A 5,522-nucleotide genomic window follows, 5' to 3' on the forward strand; every position below is an offset into this window, starting at 1 on the left:
CAGGGGAGTGCAGACCACAAGAGACAGGGAGGCAGGGGGGAAGCAGAGGGCTTCCCGCAAGAGGGGACATCTGACCTTGGCCTGCAGGGAGGACAGGCTTTGACTGAACATGGGCAGGGCAGGAGACATTTCAGAAGGAGGAAAGAGCCAAAGATGCAGATGAGAGTGTTTCGCGTGGCAGGTGGAGTTGTTAACTTGGTGCCAACAGGGAGCCATTTGAAGGATTTAGGGCTGGGGAGAGGGGTAGGTTGAAGGGTGGCGAGGAAGAAGGCAGAGAAGGTGCCACCATTTTCACGCGGGTGAGGGGCAAGGAGGCGCTGAGCAAATTTTGGAGGGATCGCAGAGGCTGCCGAGGAGGCAGAGATGGCAAGGGCGCTCTGGGGTGCCAAGGCTGGGCCTGCCTCTCAGGTGGCACCATGAACAGGAGGCTGGATGGGGTTTGCCTGTGTCCCTAGTCCCTAGGTGCCAGCGCTGGCCATGGCTGAAAACCGGAACTTAGCCAGGGGAGCCTAGAACTTGCTGGCTGGGAGAAGGTTTCCCTCTGCTGCACTGGCCCTCATTGAGCCACACTGCTGCACCCCGGGGGTGATCATGGGGGTGTTATGAGGACATAGATGATCCGATGGGCAAGAGGGTTTGGGCAATTACACAGCAGGTCCAGGATACAGCAAGACAAAGCCCCCAGAGGAAAGGAGACGGCTTGTGTGCAAGTGCCATTAAAAAAGAAATCCGTGCAAGACAGGGGTTCAGAACTGGGAATGAGTCACATGGACGCCTCATGATGAATGGCCAGCTGTGGGCAACACTGACACGGCGACACTCATCTCACTTTGGAAGCAGAGACCCTTTTCACCCTGATTTTTTAAGACTGCTTTCAGGACAAGCAGAGAGGAGGAGCGAGAAGAGGGGACAGCGCCCATGCCCACAACAGCAGGATCCCTGTAATGGGTGGGGGCGGTTGCAACTGTGACTGCGATGGGCGGGGGTGGGGAGGGGTGGGCACAGTCAGGTTTCTCTGCAGGGTCTCTAAGCCTTGAATTGGGATCCGTTTCCCCCTTGTTGTGGAGACCCCAGCCCCAGCCCAGCTAGGGAGTGACGCCTTCCCCGTGGCCACCAAGTGTGTACTGTGCTGGCATCCGATGTGCTTTTTTCACTGTTTCAACACACATCCCTGTGGGTGGGTGCTATGATCCCCATTTTATGAAGGGGGCATTGAGGCTCAGGGAAATGCATTCCTTTGTCCAAGATCACTCCCAGGGCCTCTGTCTGCCTGATCCCAGATGGATGGCGCTGAACCCGCACCGGGACACTTCTTGCGGGCCACCGGCTGAGAGGAGGGCAGCGTGCAAGGTGCGCTGGGCAGGAGACCAGACGGAGGCCGAGGGAACCCCCAGTGGAGGAAAGCAAGAAGACTTGGCGGGAAACCCAAGAGCCCTCACATCTCAAACCCCGCAGGCGGCTGAGACCCCGGTGCGCGAACGGAGAAAAAGCCAGTGGAGGAAGGAGGCCTGAGCCGGGCCGTCGAGGTTGCCAGGGCGCGGAACTGCCCGGGCGCACGGCCGCGGGCAGCGCTGGCAGGGGCGCACCCCGAGCCTCCTCCCCCCGAAACACACCTTAGCCCCCCAGGTAGCCTCGAAAGGGGCAGGAGGACCCGCCTGTCAGCTCTGTCCGGGGCTCAGGGAGTCTTCGAAGCTTCTTCGAATGGTGGCGGATTCCCCAGTCCACCCCCGCGTCCTGGAGACCACCCAGAGACTCAGAGACAGAGAGACAAAGAGAGACGCGGTCCCAGAGGGAGAAGGGCTAGTGCGGAGGAGGGAGTGGGCGCAAGCCGCGACCCGGGCAGGGCGGCGAAGGCGCGCAGGAGGCAGGGTGTCAGAGCGTGGAAAAGTGAACGTCCGGCGGAAGGTGGGCGGACGCGGGGGCCGGGAGCAGAGCCTGGAGCCCAGCGGGGACGCGGCGAGGAGCGGAGGCGGCGGACACACGGACCGACGGCTCCGAGGGCCAGGAGGCCAGGGAAGAAAGCAGCATCCTCACTCCAGCCACAGTCCCCCGCGCGCCCTGCCCCGAAGCGCGCCAGGTAGCCCACCTTTGTCCGCGCCCGCTACCAGGTGAGGAGGGAGGGCGGGGCCAGGGGCGGGCCAAGGCCATGCCTTACCTGTCCNCTGTGCCGAGCGCTCAGCTGCAGCCGCGTCTGGCTGGGCGGGGGCCGGCCAGTCCCCAAAAGGATTATTCCGCCCTGGCTGTCAAATGGGACGGAAGAAATCCCCGGTGCGAGGGAGGCGGGACGGGGCACCGCGGAGCCTTTGTAGCCTCGCAAAGTGCGCGGAGCGGGAGGCGGGGTTCTAAGAGAGGTCGCTCTTCGTTGTGGGAGCACAGGGGGTCTTCAAACCGTTACCAGGTGTGAATCCCGGGCCTTGACGGCCGCACCAGTGTGTCCTCCGCTACACACCCTGGGAGGGAAGGGAGAGATACAATCCTTCTGCCCTGTACACGCGCGCGCGCGCGCGCACACACACACACACACACACACACACACACACACACACACGGTCTTCCTCTCGCCACGCCCCGTCCGAAGTCCGGGTGATACTCCCTAGCCCGGCCCAGTTGGGACAAAGCCAGCCCCTAGGGGCGGCTCATCCATCACCTCGCGGGGAGGCGCGTCCCGAAGACCCTGGGAGTCCGGGAATGCTGCGTGATGGGTCCCGCGGCCCCCATAACTCACGGCGGGGTGGGGGGGGCCACAGGCACTGGAAAGATCAAAGAGCTCTTGGGCGGGACCGGGAGCGCGCGAAGCGGGAGTTTCTCCTGGAGCCCACAGCTCGCCCGGCGGCTTCCATTTCGCTTGTTTTCCTCGTCCTCCAGAGTGTGGCCGTTATGGCGCAGAGGTTTAAGGAGCTCCGTTCTTTGGTCAGGCCAGATGTCTGGGCTCATCTGCCCTTCCAGGTCACCTCGGGCAATCGCCTAACCTCTCTGAGCTCATCATCGCTAACTCTTAGGGTTCAAGGATTCACTTCGATGTTCCTAAGATCCTGGCCCCATGGGAAATACTCTAGAAAAATTACCTGCTATTGTTATGTAATGTTATCAGCCAGACGGGCACCAGGATGGACTGTGTTTTGAGCAGAGTAGAGACATGACCTGACTTAGGCTTTAACTAATTCACTCCAATTCCTAAAGTTGGGAGCAGACTGCAGTGGGGCATGGACCAACCAGGGAGACAGGGACTGTGTTGGGGAAGAGGTGATGGTGGCTTGGAGGAGAAGGGGTGTGGGGTGGCATGATTCTCCTTTTTCAGGAATGAAACCGTGGCCAGACATTCACCGGACAGTCTGGTTTGAACGTTGCTGCTCTGGCTGTGTTCACCAGTGGGGCAGTCTTTTGCCATGCCTGCTGCTCTCTGAGTTGTCACAGAGTGACACAGCGACGAAAGACCGATGTCAGGAGAGGCCCGGACTCCTCTCCCATCCTAGTTTTCTTGACTTTGGGCCTCGGTGTCCCCAGAGTTGTATGGCCAAAGTGGAAACCACTCAAATATCCACCAGCTGATGAATGGATAAACACAATGTGCTGGATCCATACAGTGGAATATTATTTGGCCATAAAAGGGATGAAGTGCCACTACATGCCACAGTGTGCGTGAGTCTTGAAAACTTTATGCCGAGTGAAACAAGCCAGACGTAAAAGGCCACATGTTGTATGATGTATGTGGAATGTTCACAGAGACAGGAAGTAGACGAGTGGATGCCTGAGGCTGGGAGAAGGGGGGGTAATTCTTTTTGGAATAATGAAAATGTTCTAGAATTAAATGGTGGTGAATGACGCACAACTCACTAAAAACCACTAAACTGTATATTCTAGTTTATTTTATTATTTTTTAATTAAGAAAAATTTTTTAACATTTACTTTTGAGAGAGGCAGAGTGCGAGCAGGGTAAGGGCAGAGAGAAAGGGAGACACAGAATCTGAAGCAGGCTCCAGGCTCTGAGCTATCAGCACAGAGCCAGACGTGGGGCTTGAACCCATGAACTGTGAGATCATGACTTGAGCCGCAGTCGGACGCTTGACCAACTGAGCCACCCAGGTGCCCGTAAACTGCATATTTTAAAGGGTGAACTTTATGGCTTGTGAAATATATCTCAATAAATTCTTTTTTTTTTTTAAGTAGTAGTTGAGCTGGATCAAGGGCTCTTACCCTGTGATCTGGATGACTTCGAAGGGCTCAGGAACGCCTGAAATTGTGAAAGACATTCCATGTCTATGGGTGGAGGTTCTAAGTTTAAGAAGGGATGATTTGTAAGGTCCTCCTCCTGACCAAAAAGGAGTCAGTAATATTGGGGAGTCAGCAAAACACTGGGGCGGGAATGGCGTGTGTGGGTTCTGCCCTGCTGGCCTAAGGTCAGGGCCCTAGCTTGGGTCTGAGGTCAGCCGTGGATCTGGGGAGCTGTATAGGTCACGCCTCACACGGGAAGGCCAGATGAGGGAGGGGAGAAGCCGAGTGAGGGCCACATCCCCTCATCTTTAAGGCATCTCTGGCAGGGGGGATACATGTCTTCCTTAGGGCACCTTGGGGACTGCCTTGGGAAATGGAGTTGGGGAGGGGGGTGCAGTTGAGGATGTTTTAGATGGGGTTTTGAAAAGCATGGTGGTTGGTGCAAAGTGTTTGTTCTAGAGGCTTAGTGTGTGCAGATCTTAATATCATTGCCATAATAGCACTAATTGTGCATTTATATGCCAGGCATTGTACATTATATATATATATATATAATATTTATTTATTAATTAAAAATTTCTTTAATGTTTTATTTATTTCTGAAAGAGAGAGAGAGAGGCAGTGTGAGCAGGGGAGGGTCAGAGAGAGAGGGAGNATATATATATATTTTTTTAAATTTTTTAAATGTTTATTCATTTTTGAGAGATGGAGAAAGACAGAACATGAGTGGGGGAGGCGCAGAGAGAGAGTGTGAGACACAGGATCTGAACCAGGCTCCGGGCTCTGAGCTGTCAGCACAGAGCCTGGCAGTGTTCAGACCCACGAACCACAAGATCATGACCTGAGCCTCGAACCCACAAACCGCGAGAGCATGACCTGAGCTGAAGTCAGATGCTTAACTGACTGAGCCACCCGGGAACCCCTATATATATTTTTTTAAAGTTAATTTGAGAGAAACAGAGACAGCACAAGTGGGAAAGGGGTAGACACAGAGGGAGAGAGAGACAATCCCGAGCAGGCTCCGCACTGCCAGCACAGAGCCTGATGCAGGGCTTGAACCCGTGAATCTGTGAGTTCATGACCTGAGCCGAAAGGAAGAGTCAGATGCTTAACCAACTGAACCATGTAGGCGCCCCCGTGAGCTTTATATTTTACAAACATCTCACTTGTTCCCCCTTCAACCCTATGGAATTGGTGCTCCCATGATGCCATTTTACAGGTGAGGAACCTGAGCTTCAGAGAAGGAAGGGACTCACAGCTGGTTAAGGAGCCGTGGTGGGGAAAGACAGCACATTAGAGACGTGAGCGGC

General features: G+C 55.5%; 1 protein-coding gene across 1 annotated transcript in view; it reads left to right on the top strand.

The window, feature by feature from the left end:
• Positions 1–2,037: 2,037 nt before the first annotated feature.
• Positions 2,038–5,522, top strand: part of MAD2L2 (mitotic arrest deficient 2 like 2) — a 12,240-nt gene continuing 8,755 nt past the window's right edge. The window contains exon 1 of the mRNA XM_077763803.1: positions 2,038–2,108. The gene's annotated coding sequence lies outside the window, so the exon portion shown is untranslated. The remainder of the gene's footprint in view (positions 2,109–5,522) is intronic.

The sequence above is a fragment of the Crocuta crocuta genome, unplaced genomic scaffold (genome assembly GCF_008692635.1).
Source record: "Crocuta crocuta isolate KB4526 unplaced genomic scaffold, BGI_CrCroc_1.0 scaffold13, whole genome shotgun sequence".
Classification (NCBI taxonomy): Eukaryota; Metazoa; Chordata; class Mammalia; order Carnivora; family Hyaenidae; genus Crocuta; species Crocuta crocuta.